Source organism: Amblyomma mixtum, chromosome 6, assembly GCF_055824585.1.
Source record: "Amblyomma mixtum isolate Tamu chromosome 6, ASM5582458v1, whole genome shotgun sequence".
Taxonomy (NCBI): domain Eukaryota; kingdom Metazoa; phylum Arthropoda; class Arachnida; order Ixodida; family Ixodidae; genus Amblyomma; species Amblyomma mixtum.
In genome coordinates, this window is record NC_143017.1 from 136388177 (window position 1) to 136408583 (window position 20407).

Genomic DNA, 20407 nt, shown 5'->3' on the forward strand with positions numbered 1-20407 from the left:
AGTCAGTGCAGGGGGGCGCTCTGTGCCATTTCACACGCAGAAAAAAAAGAATCCTGATACAGTTTCCCGCCTTTTCTTCGCACAACTTCGGCCAGCCGTGCGCTCCCTTCCCGCCAGCTTTAATAACGGAGAGGACGTGAAAAGAGACCCAATTGTGCGCCGGCGCGTTCACTGAATGAGGAGCTGGCACTACAAAAGAAATGAAAAGAATAAAACGAAGACAAGTGAAAAAATACAGCGAGCGTAAGGCACATGTGTGTCGCGCGGGCTGAGCATGGCGATGACATTGGAAAATAAAAATTATAGAGGAGAGAAAATAGAGCAGTGTGAGGCGAGGGGGGGGCTCATGCAGTTCCCAGCGCCACCTAGGGATCGTCCGGGGCACTTCCCACACGCTAGCCATCCGTCTCTCTCTCTTTCCTTCACCGTCTCATGCCTCTCTCTCAGTGCCCGCTACTTCATGCCCTCGTCATCCCGTACATCTCTCCCTTTCTCTTCCCCTCTTTCTCTCTCGAGCTTGCATCAGAGTTCGGGCTCGCGTTACGAACAGCGGCGAAAGTGTGTGCGTGCGTGTAAGCAGCAGAGAGGAGTCCCCCGCGCGCGCAATGCGGCACGCTAGTTGTCTCGTCATCGTCCCAGTCACTCGGGACACCACTCGAGAAAGTGATGTTTCCTGCACGTTTACCGCTCGTTCCCTCCCTGTCCCCCGTCCCTTCTGTTTTGCTTGGTTCTCTCATCAGCGTGGCCGGCCCAAGGAACGCGAGCATGCATGGACGGATAGACGCTGAGCGCTCCCGCGGGGATTGAACCGTCGCCGCCGCTGCTGCCTGACTGCCCACCCTCGCGCGTCGACGCCGATGAGTCGGCCGGATGGCCCGATTCGCCGAGGCGTCACCGCTCGCTCTGACCGGACGGACGGCGCTCACGGGAGACTGACCCCACTACTACTACTACTGCTACTGCTACTCTGCAGGTTCGTATAGGACGTGCTTTTATACCCGCTCGCCCTTGCGTGGGCCGGTGATGAAAGCTCGATATGTGGGATTCGCGGTTTTTAAGGAATGCTACGTGTAACCCTGACCACGTGCTAGCACATTTCCTGAAAGGTTGAGGTGGGGATTCCCGTCGAAGTGGGTAGGAGCGCTTTCTTTTTTTTTTTTTTTTCTGCGGGAACCTGAGTAGGCATGACGAATTAAGACTTTGTAATGGTAATTAGTAAAAGAAAAAAGGAAGGTTATCTTCGAGTTTAATGACCAAAAAACGAGAGCAGGGTAACGAAATAAATTTTAACCTCTCAAACTATAACACTCTCGATAGTCATCCCTGTGTAACTATTTTTCCTTTTTTTTTGTGCGTCAGCAGTTAGTAGTAGGTTTCTTTAACGTAAAACTTCTAACCCAGTTTCTCCCGTGTGAAGGTCCGGAGGCTGGCGAACAACTGCTCTGCGGGAACAAAACAGTCAGCCGGCCTGCAGCCGATGGCGTCGAACTAGTGAAGAACTGTTAGTTAGGCACAAACCTCCTGCAAGAGTACGAGGCCTTTTACGCTGGCGTCCTTTACTAGGAAATGACGTTCTCGTCGCTGCGCAGACGGTGCACAATGCGCAGGATGCTTCGCACGAGACACGCATCTTCTGCGTCACTAAGCTGACAACGTTCGAATTTAGCCTAAAAACAGATGTCAGGCTACGCCTGAAGTTGCATGATTCGTGACTTGTTCAACTAGCGATGCCAACATGCGGCTTTGTCCCACTGGCAAGCCGGATGAAGAGTTTCATGAGAATTGTACTATCTCGGCGTCTGGATATGACCCTATGCTCAGTACGGCATAACAATGTACGCGGCCTTATATACCCTGGCACAGTATATATTCCCTCGCGAGCCTGTACTTAAGTTTTGATTTTGTAGTCGCGCTTTCAAGGACTGTTTCCGCCCTCTAAGGACGCAACGAGGGGACACGTGACAAAACACAGAAAGACAAGATAAAATACAAAGAAGCCGGTAGCCGCTGGCTGTCTCAAACGCTAGGGGGCCGCGACGCGAACGACTGCGCGCCCCACGAATCTGGAGCAGTTCACACGGTCTTGCACTCACGGACCAACGAAGCATACGGCCGCCTGTGATGGCAGCCTCGCCGACCGGAACGAGTTTCCGAAAAACCTGACGTCATTGCGAGACAGCGCGTCACATGCTACGACTGTAGCGCGTTCACGCGGGCGCTTGCGGCACTCGATACAGTCGAACCTCGTTATAACGAAACGGTTTATAACGAAGTAGCGGATATAACGAAGGAATAACGATTCCCCTTGGGAGCTCGGTCAGTGCGGGCTGTAACGAAGTAACCGCCGGGCCCCTCCAACAGCCCTGGCTCCGCTTAGGCCTTCTCCCGTCTTCGGCTGCGTTCCATTCTCCCTTTTAGGCGTTTAGGACACCGGAGAAAGCAAAACATCAAAATAAGCGGTCATTGCAAGCGTACGCGCGAGGCAAGCGAAGGCGCCCGAAGATGGGCAGGAGAGGAGGGAGCGGGCGCGGCATGTACGGCGGAAAGCGCGGCACACGCGGGGCCCACATTGCGACCGGCGGATTTAGCCTCATTGCGCTCATTGAGAACCGCTCGGCCGCCGGCCTTGGACTCGTTGCTGTCTGGCGAGGCAGCGGCGCGTTCGCTGACTCGCCCCGGTCGCTCGGTGGTTTATACGCGGCGGCAGCAGCAGCAGGCGCAGATACGCGCACATGTGTGTGTGTGTATATGTGTGCGCGCTGCACTACTTCCCGCCGCCCCGCACTGCACCGCGATTTTTTTTCTGTCGCGCAGGGCACATATTTTATAGCGCTATCCGTAGCTTGCCGTTTCCGTTGTTTGAGGCAACACTGTTTCCGAGAAGAAATGCTTAGTTGCGTGCAGGTAAACGGCCCCGTGTGCCCGCCACGTATAACGCCACGGGGACATTTCGCGGCTGCAGTGCCGTCTAATCACTGCACGGAGTCCTCGTTTGGTGGGAAGATCGTTGTCGGCGTTTTCAGCTGCTTTGAATAAAGCCGGTTTTGCGTTGTCGAGGCACTTTGAAAAGCAGCAATGTGAGCCTCACTTCAGCTATGTATCGATACCGCTTTAACTGCGTGCGCGCGCCTGTGCGACCTCGACCTGACTTGTTAGTATATTTTTTAGTGCTTCTTTTGCTTCAGTCCCTAAGTGATATCCGGCGGAAGTGTGGAGGTACGCCATGATACTGAGCTTGCGCTACCTAACAATGCAGTTAGTTTTCTCTAAATGACGAAAGGAAGCATACAGGAAAAAAAGCAGACAAGTGCGGAGCACCTTCGCAGTCTACTAATCAAAAAAAAAAAAAAAATATGGCTCCGTGGTAATACCACGAAGGGCAGTTAAAGCCCGTTACTTCTACGCACGGGCCGGTGTGCGGTGGCCAAAAGTGGACAAGATAGGGACGATATGCATTCTTTTCGCACCACTAATTGATAACAATGCTTCCTCACCTTATTTTTTTTTTTTTTCATATCTGGGCTTCGCTCTGGTGCCATATTCCAACACCTCTGATCGTGGAAAGCCTGGGCATCGGTTCTCGCGAAGATCCGTGTTCAAGAAGCGTGCGTATCGTACTCTAATAAGTGATTTTCTTCACGAGAATTCGACGTATATGTTGCATCAGCAAAGTATTCGTGAGCCACTTCAGCAACGCGACTTCATAGTACGCACGGATTCTGCACAGCAGTCAGATTTTTTCTATTGTTTCTGTCAGCGTTTGTCCGTATTTTTCGAACCAGGTTGCTGGAATTCACAGTGCTAACTCAGTTTTTATACTCCTTTCATTTCCGATCCCGCAAGTCTCAAATTGCATGCTACAGTGCCTCTACCCCAGGCCAGCGCACACTTTCTTGTCACAGCATCCTGTGTCCTCCGTGTGACGTGTGTCAAAAAAACGCAGTCTTCTTCCGTTTCTCAGAAGCCGTTTCCGATAAGTCTGACGCCGCTAGCTTGCTGCAGGCTAGCCGCAAGAAAAGGAAGTACAGTAAAAAAAGAAAGGCATGGCCCCCCCCTCTGGAGGGTTTCCCAGGCTGGCGTCATCGTCGTCGGCGACGGCGGATGATTTTGCGCCCGCTCTGGTCTGCATCTTTCTGCGCTCTTGTTATTGACACTCATCTTCCCGCCTTTCTTTTTTATACGGCCTTGTTTCCATAGGGACGGTCCTCGGGCGCCAGAGAGCGTTAATTCCTCCGGATCGCTCTCCCCGCACAATGCCACAAGCCTCGAAGCTTGTTTTTCGTGGGCCGCGTCCCTGAATTCTCGATTTATTATTTTTTTTTCTCTCTAAACCTTCGCCTTTGTGTCGCTTCAGTGTTCCAGCACAGATTGCATAGCTTTTTTTTAAAAAAAGTGTGTGCGTGGGTGGGGGGGGGAGAGGGGGGGAGGAAAAGCGTAAGATTTCTTATCTGGCGAAATTCTTCCAAGCTCTCTGTTTCTTTCTTTCACCTTCTCTTCTTTGCTCTCTTTTTCTATCTTGCCTGCGCGCCCTGTCCATGCATTGGTGGCAGCCATTGCGCCAGCGAGAGCCGCCTAAAAGGGTCGCGTTTCCTGCGGCCCCCAGTCGCAGCCCTCTGCGTAAAGTGATAGGGCATGGAGGCCCAGTTATCTTCTTGGAACACACTGCGCCCGTCCTACCATGTCCCGTCTCCGACCCTCCCCCGCCACCCCCCTCGCCCGTCGTCTTCGCTCTCCATTTCCACTTTGATTTTACTTCTTTTTTCTTTCACGCCCTCACCCTCTCTGTCTCTCAATCGCGAGCTAGAGAGTGTGTGTGTGTGTGTTTCTTTTTATTTTGTCGTTCTTTCCTTCTCCAGCGTTTGAGCTACTGGCCCTCTTCGTTCAATCAGTGCCATTCCCGCGCAGCGCGTACAGTCCGCGCTCGCGTTTTCAAGTTTGTACTTTTTCAGCTGCCAGTACAATGTCCAGTGTTCGTGCTTCCACAAAAACTTTTCTCTCTCTGGGACCCTTTATTTCTTTCCTTCATTCTCTCCCGCTTTCCGAGTTTCTTGCCGCTCTTCTGTTCTCTCTCTCTCTCGCTTTCCAACATCGCCACGTTCTGTCTTTTTTAGTTTTATCTCTCGAAGCAGCAGGCGGCCCGCTATCCGGTGGAAGCAGGGACCTCAGAGCGCGGGCGCGTGCGCTTAGCGGAAGTTCGCCTAGAAAAAGTCAACGTTCTGCGAGCAAATAAGTACTAATGTACTAGGACTACCGGATGTACTCGCTTTGACGCTTGAATTACTATACAATTACAATGTAATTACAATACAAGCTAATTAAGTTCATATGCGCTAACCGCACTAAGACATAGGCGTGAAAAGGTGCCTGTTACATGTAGCCTGTCTTGAGCGATCAACCTGAAAGGCATTTCTTTCTGCAGAGCTGGTAAGACACGCGTGACAGTTAGGATCTAGAGCGTTTTCTCCCACTGCACCTGTGCAGTTGTTCGCATGGGACGATAAATTTCGCCTTAGTTGGATATCAGTGATCACACGATGGTAAGTACCTTTCAGCGGGTGCTATTTTCCACTGTGACCGGGGTGAAAAGAGTAATCACGGCAGCAAAGATAACAGCAGACAATGAAAATATCTGCTGTATTTCAATGCCGAAGGTCTCACATAGTCGTCCTCAGCGCACAGAGAAATGTGTAGACGTCATATTGGAAGCTCTCACCTCTACCGCCCCAGTGGTGCGCACTGTCTCAGCTAAACGATCTGCGCGACTGAATTCGTTATCGAATTCCTTGCTGCTTAGCGTCGTAGCTCAGAAACAAGGGCCCACACATTTTTAAAAGTCCAAACGTAGCTTAAACCTTTCTTTCACCGGGGCTAGCTGCGATGCTTCTCTCGAGCAAACGGTGCGCAGAGTTCTATAGAAATCGCGCATTCACCCGAAAAGGTGAACCCGAAGATTTAAGATTAGAAAGAGAAAACGCGGGGTTAATTAGCAGCGCGAAAGTGCGATGTATGAGCTATCTGCGAAAGTGTTAAAAGAAACCTCGCTTGCACTTTTCCGCTTGCAGTCTAGGTTCTTGGTGTGTTCCGTTCAAACCAGAATTGTTCCGTTCCTATTTCATGTGTCCTCAATACGGCAGAGGCGGCGCTGCAATTTCATGGCAAATCTTGTCCAACACACGCATGTTGTGCCGCCTTTCAAGAATGGCGTCGTTGCTGGCGAACTCCAGTCTAAAGCAATAGTTCTGACGAGCTCACGGTAAACTGCAGGTGTTACCCTGGCGCTCTTTCTTTCGCTAAAACTGCTGCAGCTGGCGTCAGTGAATCTGGGGCCAAAATTACACGTTTGAACGTGTAAAAACGTAACCGAATGAGCCAGCGTGACCTAGACGAAGTGGAACAAAGGCTACCGACCGGACGGGCGCTCTGTGTCTGACCAAAAATGATGATGATTGGTTATTGAGGAAATGAAGAGGCGCAGCATCTGTCTCACATATCTCGGCGGACACCTGAGTCGCCGTAAGGGATGGGAGGAATGTGGGAGTGAAAGAAAAGAGAGAGAAAGAGGTGCCGTAGTGGCGGTCTCCGGAATAATTTGGACCACCTGGGGATCTTTAACGTGCGCTGACATCGCACAGCACACGGGAGCCTTTTGAGTTCAGCCTAGAAACCCACCTCAGGTTTGTGGTGTACACTGTGAACAGTAAAGAGTAAAAAGGAGTATGCTCTCCTCTACCGCACTCTAACGCAAAGGGAATGCTCTGGAGGAAGGACAGCTTACTCTAGTTTTACTCCCATATAGGCGTGTTCCTGTTCATAGTGCGTGTTCCTGTACGCTTCGTGATTGGCTCGATCCCCGTACAAAAATACATTTAGACAGTCCATAGGCCGTCTGTAGATAATCTAGGGATTGTCTATTGAAATTCTTGATAGGGGATACCAGTAACGGCTGGTTAGGTTTGTGTTGTGTCCCCTTATTGCTTTTGTGTGTGTGCGCCCCCGCGTCCTCCTCCTAACGACAGTTCGCATCCTCCTCCTAACGACCACTCAATCCTCCTCCTAACGACACTTGCCCCTCGTCGCACGCTGTCGCCGGATGCCCCCCCACGGTGCGCCCCCGCACCCTCCTCCTGTTCTGGGAAGCCACTCCCTCCCGTGGACGCTTCTCCCCTCCCTCCTTTCTTCGGGCGGCCAGTTCGGCTCCTGCCTCGGTCGACGCTGGTCGCACCCTCATCGGCTTTAAATAAACGAAGTCTAAAAGTACCGTGTGCGTCTTTCGCTGCATTCAACACAGCGACCGGACACGACAGTGGCGACGAGAAAGTGGATTCGACCCGCGCTACGCAACGCTATTGACAAGCCATGGCTACGCGAGGGTTTCCCAATCAGATACCAGAATTCAACGGCTCATCGTGGTCATCGTGGGTTGGACGCCTTCAGTTCTACTTTGAAGCTAACAACATCACAGACCCAGCCTTGAAGAGGGCCAACCTGCTGACGCTGTGCGGGGAGCAGACCTACGATACTGTCTGCGCCCTTATTCAGCCAAGCACACCAGCGGCAGTGTCTTACGACGACATCGTAAAAGCGCTGCAAAAGCACTACGACCCAAGGCCATCCGAGGTCTACAGCCGGGCTCGCTTCCAACGACGAGATCAACTGGGAGGAGAAACTGTGAGCGCCTACGTAGCCGCGCTCAAGAAGCTCGCTGCCGACTGCAATTTTGGAACGCTGTCGACAACAGCTACCGGGCAGGAGGGAGACGCAGCTTCTTCTGCTAACACCACCATGCTTCCCTTGGACGTGATGTTACGCGACAGATTTGTGTGCGGACTGAGTGACGAGTCACTGCAGCAGCGCCTGTTCGCTGAGAAGGACCTCACATTCAGCAAAGCTTACGACATCGCCGTTCGAGCGGAGAGCGCCGGTCACCAGCAGAGAGGGATTCGCCGGAACACCGAGCCGGTACACCAGACAAGCAACCAGGTGCGCAAGCCTTCTGTTGTTGTAAAATCGGTCAAAAAGGCACAACGCTGCTGGCGGTGTGACGACCAACACAACCCCCAGGGATGTCGATTCCAGTCAGCCACGTGTAATTTTTGCCACAAGCGAGGGCATATCGAAAGAGCATGCATTACGAAACGGAGACTTGCCAAGATAAAGTCACCTTCCCAGCCTAATCACAGCATCAACGCCTCAGAGAATACGCCGCTATCTGATCTCCATGGAACAACATCAGCAACACCATCTGTGTTGTACGACCTGAACACCATGAATCTCGGCACGCGACCGAAGATTTTTACAGAAGTAAGCGTACATCACCAGCTGATTAAGTTCGAGGTGGACTCCGGCGCAGCCTGTACTCTGATCAGTGAGGACACGTTCCGAACTTCATGGCCATCTGACGCACCCGCCCTGCAACAAGACGACACGCACCTGCGAACGTGGTCAGGACAGAATCTGCCACTATTGGGCTCTGCCAACGTGCAGGTTAACTACAACGGCCAGACCCATACGCTACCTCTTCTTGTTGTGAAGGGCACAGGATCAAGCCTTCTAGGGAGAAACTGGTTTTCTCCACTAGGCGTGATGATATGCGGCATACACCAGACGCCGAGCCAGAACATGGTTGAGCAACTGCAAGAGAAATACGAAAGAGTATTCTCGGAAGAGATTCCAGGAAACGAAGGGCCCCCGGTCACACTGGAGTTGTTGGACAACGCGCAACCCAAATTTCTGAAGGCCAGGCCGGTGCCGTTTGCTCTCCGAGATTCAGTTGAAAAAGAGTTGGACAAACTGGAGCAGCAAGGTGTCATCGAGCCGACGCAGCATTCAGAATGGGCCACACCACTTGTCGTAGTTCGCAAGAAGAACGGAACCATACGCCTCTGCGGAGACTACCGGAGCACCGTCAATCTTGCGACTAAAGCGTCCTCTTACCCGCTACCGACACCTGAAGAAGTATTCAGTGTACTACGTGGCGCAAGAGTCTTCAGCACATTGGACCTCACCCAGGCGTATCAGCAGCTGAAGGTGAGCGAGTCAACTGCTGAATTATTGGCAATTAACACACTGAAAGGCTTGTACAAAGTCAAGCGACTGCCTTTTGGCGTAGCTGCAGCCCCGGCCATATTTCAAAAATTCATGGAGACAGTGCTTCAGGGCATCCCAGGAGTTTGTGTCTACCTTGACGATGTCATCATCAGTGGCACTTCCACTGAAGAGCATGCAGTGCGCCTAGAGCTCGTTCTCGAAAGGCTAGCAAACGCTAATTTGTGCATAAGCAAATCGAAGTGCTGTTTTGCGGTGCCAGAGGTGCAATTTCTGGGACACCGAATTGATGCGGAAGGCATTCACCCTACCGAGGACAAAGTGCGAGCGATCACAGAAGCACGAGCTCCAACAAACAAGCAGGAGCTACAGGCTTTTCTCGGACTCTTGACGTTCTACGACCGGTTCTTGGAACAAAGAGCTACCGTGGCCAACGACTTATACCAACTCCTTCGGAAAGATGTGACATGGACATGGTCGCCACGCCATCAGCAGTCATTCGATGCCCTGAAAGACCTGATTCGAAGATGTACAGTCCTCCGCCACTACGACGAAAGGAAGCCTCTGCTTTTGGCTTGCGACGCATCACCGTACGGAGTCGGCGCGGTTCTATCGCAAACTGACGAGCAAGGAAGGGAAGCTCCCATCGCCTTCGCCTCACGTACGTTGTCGCAAGCAGAACGCAACTACGCGCAACTTGACAAAGAAGGGCTAGCCATCGTCTACGCGGCGACACATTTTCACCAGTACATTGCCGGCCGGAAGGTGACCTTTATAACCGATCACCGACCGCTATTGGGCATTCTGGGACCACAAAGGCCTATGCCACCAACTTTGTCTCCGCGAATGACACGTTGGTGCATCAAACTCTCAGCGTACGACTACGCTCTGGTCTACCGCAATGGGAGTAAACATCAAAACGCCGATGCGCTAAGCCGTCTGCCACTAGACGCAACTGTTGACGAACCATTTCCACCAGGAGACGTTCTGATGTTCGAAGCACTGCCAGAACCTCCGCTTACAGCAGGCACAGTTGCAGCATCTACGCAGAAGTGCGCAGCTCTCCGGCTAGTTTACACAGCTGTTCAACAAGGCAACGTGCATAAACTCAAAGGGGACAACTTCGACGCTTACCGCAGGCGAGCTACAGAGTTGAGCACCCATCGCGGCTGCATCATATTTGGGTCCCGAGTTGTGATGCCGAGAGAACTACGCGCACAAGCTATGTCTCTCATCCACGCCGGACATCGGGGCATCGTTGCAATGAAAAAGTGTGCCAGAAGCTACATGTGGTGGCCTGGCATTGACAACGACATCGAAACAGTGGTGCGAGAATGCAAGCCTTGCCAGAGCAGCCGGAGCGCCCCGCCGAAAGCTCCTGTCCCAGAATGGGAAAAGCCAGACACACCATGGCACACACTGCACATTGATTTTGCAGGACCAATTGAGGGCTGCACTTTCCTTGTGGTCGTAGATGCCTACACAAAGTGGCTTGAGATAAGGCAAATGGGACAGACGACTTCGGCAGCAGTCATTGACAACCTCCGATCACTATTTGCAACGTTCGGCCTGCCGCGCAAGGTAGTGTCGGACAACGGAACACCGTTTGTGTCTGCGGAGATCCTCAAGTTTTATCGCGACAACGGGATCTCATCAGTTACATCGGCCCCCTACCACCCAGCGACAAACGGACAAGCCGAGCGCTACGTAGCCGAGCTAAAACGCGCCCTTGAAAGAGATCAGACAGGCTCGCTGCAGCGCCGCCTTGCGCGCTTTCTCTTCAAGCAGCACACGACGGTTCAGAGCACAACAGGCGAGACCCCCTCGAAAATGATGTTCGAGCGTGAAATGCGAACCCAGCTCACAGCCATCCTCCCCGAGCCAAAGGCAGAGACGTTCCGGGAAGAAAAAGCAATTCCGCGCTGCGGCACGCTTAATGAGGGGCAGCGCGTCCTCGCCCGACAGTTTCTGAAAAAGCCACGCTGGGAGGAAGCTACAATTGTCAGACGCATAGGCCTGCGCTCTTGGCTCGTCAACATACATGGCACAGTAGCACGCCGACATCTCAACCAGCTGCGTAGATTTACGACGCCGTCTGAGAGCTGTCCGCCAGCGGAGAGAACACGTGCACCATTTTCCCACATAGCCTGGCACCTCTTCCCGGAAGAAGAGACTTCGCCCAGGACAGACCCAGGAGACACAGCGAACAACAGCCAGCCTACAAGTGTTTCTCCCCCGAGCGCACAAAGCCAGCGCGCCTCCACGCGTGAGCGCCGACCCCCTGCACGATACCAGGCAACTTTCTAAGGGGGAAGGAAGTGTTGTGTCCCCTTATTGCTTTTGTGTGTGTGCGCCCCCGCGTCCTCCTCCTAACGACAGTTCGCATCCTCCTCCTAACGACACTTGCCCCTCGTCGCACGCTGTCGCCGGATGCCCCCCCACGGTGCGCCCCCGCACCCTCCTCCTGTTCTGGGAAGCCACTCCCTCCCGTGGACGCTTCTCCCCTCCCTCCTTTCTTCGGGCGGCCAGTTCGGCTCCTGCCTCGGTCGACGCTGGTCGCACCCTCATCGGCTTTAAATAAACGAAGTCTAAAAGTACCGTGTGCGTCTTTCGCTGCATTCAACACAGCGACCGGACACGACAGTTTGTTTTATGGGGTTTAATGTCCCAAAGCGACTCAGGCTATGAGAGACGCCGTAGTGGAGGGCTCCGGAAATTTCGACCGCCTGGGGTTCTTTAACGTGCACTGACATCGCACAGTACACGGGCCTCTATAATTTCGCCTCAATCGAAATTCGACCGCCGCGGCCGGGATCGAACCCGCGTCTTTCGGGCCAGCAGCCGAGCGCCGTAACCACTGAACCACCGCGGCGGCTAACCAGTGACTGCGGCAGTTATGCGGCAATTATGCTAGACCGGTGCGTGAGAGCCAGACGAGGCGGTTATCAATCGGGAACATATATGAAGTGCCGATGTTCTTGAGTATCCGGCCCCTTATCTTGCTGCTGCCAAATATGACTTGCTCAAGGCTTCAGGTTTTACTAAGATGGGATTTTGTATGGCGGTCCGGTATCGTCTTTTGCACAGCGATTTGGTTTTCAGACGGAGCAGTCGCTGAGAAGTAGCATGAATGTCAAAGATATGACACTGTTCAGGCGGAACATGGTCCTCGTTCGCGGGAGTGACCGGCAAAGTGTTGCGCTTTCCCGTCAGTATTTGCTAAAGCAGTGAACGTCGTGAAGGACAGTATAGGAAGATTCCCTTGGTTGGTGAAGTGAAATTAAATGAAACCCTTTCCAAACAGGGCTACAGAATTATTTCAGACTCCTCATGGGAATACCCAAGTTCGTTCAAAACCTACCATACAGTGGTACACAAAAAAGAAACAAAAAATATGGCATCTTAGTTACGCGAACTATCGTGTTCTGCCCTTATAAAAATACTGTATAGACTGTCTATAGACTGCTTGCACGCTCTGCTGCCTTCCTATAGATATTTTGTTTTTGTCTATTCGTAGTATATAGAGTGTCTATATTAGAGTTCTAAGAGTGTATTGCCATACGTGTATAGATTGTCTGTAGATTGTCTATAGGTTTTGTGTCTTTAGAAGCTATATAGATTTTATAGACAAATTTATATTGACACTCTATAGAGTGTCTAATGAATTTTTTGTAAGGGATGTAAGGCCTCAAACAGTAAAATTATACTACGAACAATTTTAAATGCATGTGGAGTCCGCTAACGCCTTTACAGGTTGCGCAACACTCAGAAATTTATACGATAGCGCAAGCTTTTTTTGCACTGCGTCGCGCCATCTCACGCAGCTTGCGGCACACGGGAACGAGCCGAACTCTGCACATCCGGGCTTTTGTTCGTGAGCATCGAGTCTCAACCACGTGCGGAGCCGAGACGTGGAGCAGTGCGATGAGTCACCACTTCCGGCTGACAGAGGTCGCGGGGCAACTTTCGCGACGCTCTTGCGAAGTGAGAGTAGCAGGTTGGTTGAAAAGATGTGTCGTGAGCGGGCACTGTATTCTGATTTGGCTCTCCACGCTGGTGATTAGTCGAACAAAAACAATCAAAATTATAACTGAGATAAAAGATCAGCGGCTCTTGCGTTCTCGTGCCGGTCGTTTCTTGTCCGTCTTGCCTGCGGGAGGTGCGTGGTTCGATCCCCACTGCCGCCGGGTACCCACCGGTTATACAGTGCTTACAAGCTTTCCCCTGGCCTGGTGATCCGCTAATCTAAAATGAAATGCTCGGAAAATGGGACTTTTAACTCGCCCTGGGCTCACGAAAACTTCTTTGGGCCATGGCGCTACTTGGCCAAAGCTGCCCTTGTGCCATAAAACATCATCATCGTCGTCGTGATCATTTCTCGCCTGGAGCCTCTAAGTGCTGGAACCTTTAAAATAATCGCGTGACGCATTGTGAGATAGTTTATTAATCCAACGGGCTCATTTTAGAGCAACAAGTTATGACAGCTACAAAGCAATTAAGGCTTTTAGTTGAGCAAGTTGGTACTGCCTTCCTGAATTATTGGCTGCTAGCGCATTAAAAGAAACGGACGTGACAGAAAGAGGCAGGACAAATGGTAGCGTTTTTCCTTCCACTTTGCATTTAGACCGCGTCTTTTATTGAGCTAGAAGTCATGAACTCGGGTGCTTGCGCTGTTTCATATATGAACTTTATTAGAATTGGCAGTACTTTTAAAAGCAACGCTTAAAGGCAACGAGATCAAAAGATAGAGTCGCCACTGAAGGAGACTTCTCAGCAAACTACTGTCATTGTGTTCGTGTACCGCCCCCCCCCCCCCCCCCTTTCCTCCTCCCTCTGTCTCGCACTCTTTCGCTTTTTTCTTTTAACGTATCGAACGTTCCATCTTCCACTTCACGGAGAAAATTAATTGCAGCAACTTAAGAGCGCAAAAAAAAAAAAAAACAGCAGCACTGCTTGTACAAATATGCCCGCAGCTGGGGAAATGTTAGGACCGTGCTTTGTGGCTGTTTCCAAATGCATCGATCATGGGGCTAAGTAGAAAGGCTCCACAGGCGTAGTCAGGACACGTGTCACTGAGCTATGGGACAGGCGAAGCGTTCTGCGCGAAAATGGAGCGAGGAAACGAAGCAAAACAGGCATGAGTTCTCCAGCAAAAGTGGGACGTTAGAGGCGCCAGCTTCGCAGACACGTGCTTTCGAGGTATGGAGCCAATATTGGCCCAATATTGCAAATTGATGGTTTCGCACTGGTCTTTTGTAGAACCGGTTTTTGCCAGAACGTTTCCAATATTGGGCCGATCACCTGTGCTGTTTGGGTTGGCTGCAGTTTGATGCGAGGATATATATCTTTGTAGCTATGAAACAGCGGCAAATGAGAAAGCGAAATGAGGAACAGAGAAAGAGAAGAACTAAGCCAAGAGGAAGCAGCTGCTTTCGTTACATGCAAAAACGGGATCAGTGCACACAGCAGCTTCCTCCGCACAACTGCGCTGTGGACATGCAGAAAAGACAAACAGGCTGTGCTACTATACTACTTCATCTCAACTTCCTGATGCATTGCTAGCTGGTGCTGGCAGGACACTGTTATTTTTCATTCTTTTTCTAGCCCTCTCTAACGTATGTAATGCTTGCTCGCGCTCAATGGAGAAGATAGCTTCATTCTCGGCAAGTGTAATGTATACTGACGATGGTAAAACCTATTCAGTGAATAATCGTTGCGCTAGCTATGTTTGGCATCTACTCCTATACTTTTTTCAGGGACATGAATGGCCACCCTGCTCTAAATGCGCAGAACAGCTGTTTGTTGTAGAGGTGTTTGTTGCATGCCAAAAGGTTATGACTTTCTGATAACGCACTGCTCCCGAGACGTGTTCGAGATTCCTTAACATCCAGCGCTTTTGTGATGTCTCCTGGAGTAAACGCGCTGAAAATCGCTTGTAGACGCCGGTTGTCTCAAAACCTTTATGTTATCTTTCGTGAGTTCGCCAGTATTATCCGAATGTGCAGGTAGGTTCCACACAGCATGTTCTGCGTCAGGAGGGGCCTTGAATGCGTTGATGTTATTCAGGGGGACCTTTAATCTTATCCCGTTTAATGGAGCGAAATTCTAATAATTGAGCAGTCACGTTATATAATGAATTACAAAGGAACCCGGTACAGTTAAGGCGCACCTTAATGTTTCATTCCTAATCAATGTGCTCTTTCCTCGAGTCGTCCTTGCGCGATTAAAACCGGTCGGCCATCACATTTTTAAACAGGCCTGTAGCGGACTACACGCGGAATGGGCTCTTTCTCTTCAGTTGCCATCTCATCCGAGCTATGGTTCACTAAACTGCCTTTTTTGCTTGCTTCGGTAAAATTCCTGCGGCTTAGAAGCAAGATAATAAGGAATAAGGGCGATGTATAATACACCGATCGTAATAACGCTGATTTTTGGGCAAGCATGCGATATATTCTCTTGTGGGGAGCCACGTCATCACTGAACCGTTCAACGCACTTGAATAAGAGCGGCGGAGTCGTGCACATCTGTCAGCAGAAGCCTGCTGCATGCCTGGGATGATGTCGCGAAGCGTATTCGCCTGATCGACACGGGTTGAGGTGGCATACATCGATGAGCAGACACAGTGTATACAAAAACTGATGATGAGCGGCAAGAATTGTAGATTATATTAAGCATGGTTTCTCCTTTGCGTAGTATATGCGAAGCTTGCAACAGGTCTACACGGCCTTTCGTTTGTGACGAACGCATGCCGCCGTACCGAGCTGTGAGCTGCTCCAGAGGTGGGATATATTGCCGCCGTTTACGTAATCCACGCTGTTGGTAGATAGAACCGGAACACCGACGCCTAGGCATCAGTATATGGCGCAGGAAATACATCCTCTGAACTGCCTATCAGAAAAGCAACTCGTTCAACGGCGTCCTCTTAGCTTCCGACCGCCCCGGCGCTCTCAGACTGTTCGGCATACCGCCGAAAGCATGGTATCGACGGTGGCGATACTTAGTAGCGCAGCGAGTCCAATCGAAAGGCTCATAATTACTGCCCCCTACATTGAAAACGCCGGTGATCTCGCGCAATCTCGTCGTCCCGGGCTCGTGCGCGCGCGCTAGTGCGCGTATGCGACGCACGCCGTACGCGTTCGTAACGGGCGCTCATCAGGCGCGCTATAAGGGGCGCCTCTCTACACATAACAAACGGCAACACGTCTGCCAAGTTCCGAAACGAGTTTGCTAAATGACGCGGCTAACTCGGTGGCGGCCGATGTGCCCGCACAGACGACGGCGTCGAGCGCGCGCGCGCGCGCCCGCTATCGGGAAAACCCGGGCCCGATTCGGCCGCGCCGCCGCGCACTCATTCAAGCCTCGTTACCAATGTGCCGACGGTCGCGCTCGGCGAGAGGGCGACGCCATTAGGCCTAAGCAGCAGCAGCGGCCCTCCTCGCCGCCAGACATCCCTTTTCTGCCGAGGGAATGGGGGCCCCCCCTAATTCGATCAGGGCCGTCCGTCTTGATAGCGGCCACTCGTAAACTGTTGGCAGGGCTAGCTGGCCCGCCGCTCAGCCGGCCAGCAAGCCGTGCACCTCGGTGCCGGTGGGCTCCTAACGGTCGCCGCCGTACGTCTGCTGCCTCCCAAAGCAGCGCTCCGCGAGCCGCTCTTATTCTCCTTAGGAGCCCGTGTTGCCCTATTGGCCGGGCCGTCGTGGATAAGTGGCTTGTAGCTCCCCCTCTTCCCCCCCCCCCACCTTTCTTTCCTTTCCTCCCCCTTTTTTTGGTCGGCTGGGTTTGGCTCCCGGATATAGGCGTGTGCGTCTGTCTGTTCTGGGGATTCGGGAACGGATCGCTCCTTGTATAAGCACTGGTTCTTGCGCGTTTCCGCGGCATAAAGAGCCTATGTACGCGTTCGTGAGCGCTTTCCGGGCGCCTTTCAGAAGCATCTTGTCGGAGATGCCGGCGGGCGCCGGAGACTGCAGCGCCAGCGTAGTACGCGCCGTAGGGATCGGGTCCGCCCTGGAACTGCGCTGCGGTTTTAACATGAATATCGTTTTAACTACCGCTCTCTTCAAGAGACTGACGCTAACGTCCAAAGGGTATTTGAAAGATGTGACTCCCTTAGTGGCCTGCTCAGAGCAATGTGAGGTGACTGACGACCGTGAAAACGTTGTCTACTGGGCCTGCTCCTCGTTAACCCTCCCATGGCCATGCGTCTTCCTTACCTAATAAAGTACTTTCAGCTGAGCTCAATACGTAACAAAAGGTAAAAATTTATGCCATACATTTTATTCCCCTCCATTTCTTCTGTTTCTTTTCCATTTTCAACTTTCTTCCACTCGTATGGAGTATCCGCTTTTTCTCGGCAAACGTGCCCTTTCTAAAAATACCACGTGTAGCGCCATATTTTGAGTTAGCTACTATGATGGTATTCAGAAATGCGTAGTTCGAACACCTGTTCCAAAAAGAAACACCGAGGTTTGATGGCGTGTGTAAATCAGATCTAGGCGAGATACAGACCCACACTCTAGGTTTCAAACCTCCGGCAAAATGCTGTTAGTCAGACCTTTGGGCCCCATTTATTGCAGCTTAAGGCCGTTGCTTTAAGTTGCTCTGTGTGCCGCGTCGGACTTTCCATCTACCTCTGGTTCGTACATGCCTCAAGAAACATGAGACGCCAAACGTTACAGACCTCTATTAATGGGCACTTAGTCAAGGCTATGGCGTGGCTACATTACCACTCTCCATAGCTAACAATGTGCATCATCATCATCATCAGCCTGACGACGCCCACTGGAGGGCAAAGGCCTCTTCCATGTCTCTCCAAATAACCCTGTCGTTTGCCAACTGCGGCCACCGTATCTCCTCAAGCTTCTTAATTTCTTAATTTCATGCCGCCGCGGTGGCGCAGTGGCTATGGTGCTCGGCTGCTGACCCAAAAGACGCGGGTTCGATCCCGGCCTCGGCGGCTGGAATTTCTTTGGAGGAGAAATTCCAGAGGCCCGTGTACTGTGCGATGTCAGTGCACGTTAAAGAACCCCAGGTGGTCGAAATTTCCGGAGCCCTCCACAACGGCGTCTCTCATAGCCTCAGTCGCTTTGGGACGTTAAACCCCATAAATCAAATCAAATCAGCTTCTTAATTTCATACGGCCACCTAACTTTCTGGCGCCTCCTGCTACGTTTACGTTCTCTTGGAATCCACTCCGTTACCCTTAAGGAGCAGCGGTTATCTTGCCTTCGCATCACATGCCCTGCCCAAGCCCATTTCTTCCTGCTGATTTCGATTAGAATGTCATTAACAAAGGGGTTCAGCTTAAGTTAAGGATAGCGCAGCGAGCTATGGAAATAAAAATGATTGGTGTAGTGTTAAGCAACCGGAAGAGGGCGGAGTGGGTGAGGGAGCAAACGCGGGTTAATGACATTCTAGTGCTGCAGCACTCACAACTAAATCTTTTTTTCTTTTTCTTTTTTTTTTTTTACTGAAAGGGGAATATCTACCCTTGATAATTTATGCCCTTCATCCGAGTCTATATTCTGGAATCCATTCATCCCCCCGTGGCTCTAAATGTGCAAGATGCTGGCCAGGGCACACTCTGTCTGAACACGGAAGACGCTCTGGGGTGCAGTTCTGACTTACGACTGCGGTCGTCTTGTGTCGTTCAGAAGAGCGTCCTTTCTGCCTCTTAAGAACTGTAAGGCGTAGTGGCGCAGTTTTCACGCCAGAAAAAAAAAAACCATGTCAGCTGTGAGGCGCTGAAGAGAATTAAATAACCGGCCTTAGCAACGGCTAACACAACATCGAAGTCTGTCTGCTATCTTATTAAGCATATCTTGGGATACATCGAAACACAAAGGTAACCCTCGTTTATTCAGTGTTGAAACCGTCGTCGAGAAGCACGCTTTCTGCCAGGCGATCCGGGCATTGCGTACTATCGAGGTGTGCTACGCATTTCCGAATCGCTTCTAGGTAACTTTAGGAAACCTGAAAGCGACCTGCATTGTGTTATTCTGGTATTCAACTCCCGGATTTGAACCTGTTAAACGTATTTATTGCCCAGACAAAGAAAGTGTCCCTCTTGCTTGCTGTATCAGGCAGGATTATAGTATATACATGGTAATGCGCGCCAACAGCGCCCAACCGTCGCATACCAGGGCTTCAAAGGGACCCATACATATGCTCCGATTAAAATCAATTAAAATCAAAATTTTTTCATGCACACGCTACACAGCGACCCGTCTAAGGTGGGCCATGGCAGGATGGTCTTTGACGAGTATTATAGGCGCAGTGGTCATCGCAACATATTCTTCTACGGTGATAGACATAGTCTGCATTAATTGGGAATATGTGTCTTCAAGGCACGGGCATTTCAGAGCCTCGACTGAGATGGTCACATATGTCCGCTGTAAAAAGTAGATGTTTTCCTTTCCGCGAAGTTAATGATGTAATTCAGTAATGAGCTGAAACGTAGAGAAATGCAATGGGCTTCGCTGTACTGCTTGTGTAGAACACCTGAACAACAAGGCATTGAAGTCTTGTGATTCTGCGGGATGAGATCGTTACCATGGACAGCGAATTTATGAAGGGAAATAAATTCGGTAGTTTTCGCGTAATGTATTGTCAAAAGCGGGTTGTAACAGATGTCTGTAGTAATATAAGTCTGGTACTCCAGGCCTCCCGACGTAAAGTAGAAAAAAACCTTTGCCTGTTCCACAAACTCTATTGTAATTCTCCGCACTTGAGCGACACCTCAAGTATACCTCCCTCGCGATAATCACGACATTTCTTTAATTGCAGAAGTGTTCAGCGAATGCATGGTTCGACTGACGCCTTCACTAAACAGCTCCTACCAACTGCTATCGCTCAGTGGAACGAACGTCCTGACCATATTGCCACTCAAATAAGTTGCACAAAGTTCAAATAGGTATTATTAGATCTGTTTTTGTGAATAGCTGCTGTTCCATGTTTCTTTACTGACTTATTTCCTCGCTTCTTTGTTTGCTCTAAAGCTTTTCTTACAATCTCGTTACAATGCGTACAACAGTTTTTAACTTGTGTCTGCTGTTTATATTTACGTGTTTTCTTTATTGCTAACCGTGATCGCAATCTCTACCCGCACTACCTTTATGTAATTCCCCATCAGGGGCCATTAAGGGTAAATGAACGATGATGATGATGATGAAGCCTACAGGTGGCATGCAGCAATAAGACTACGTCCAAAACTGCCTACTATGCTTTAATGCAATGACGTAAGTTGACGCGTCAGCTCTGTCACTGTCCCACACGTAGAGCCCAGAGCTTTCGGACACATCAAGAAAAAAAAAAAAAAACTACCACTTCAGACTCAATGTAGCGTAAGCGAGGTAAAGAAAAGCCA

General features: G+C 50.9%; 1 long non-coding RNA gene across 1 annotated transcript in view; it reads left to right on the forward strand.

Moving 5' to 3' along the window:
- Positions 1–530: 530 nt before the first annotated feature.
- LOC149340488 (uncharacterized) overlaps positions 531–20407 on the forward strand; it is a 40177-nt gene continuing 20300 nt past the window's right edge. Inside the window, exon 1 of the long non-coding RNA XR_016283868.1 lies at positions 531–973. This is a non-coding gene — a long non-coding RNA (uncharacterized LOC149340488). The remainder of the gene's footprint in view (positions 974–20407) is intronic.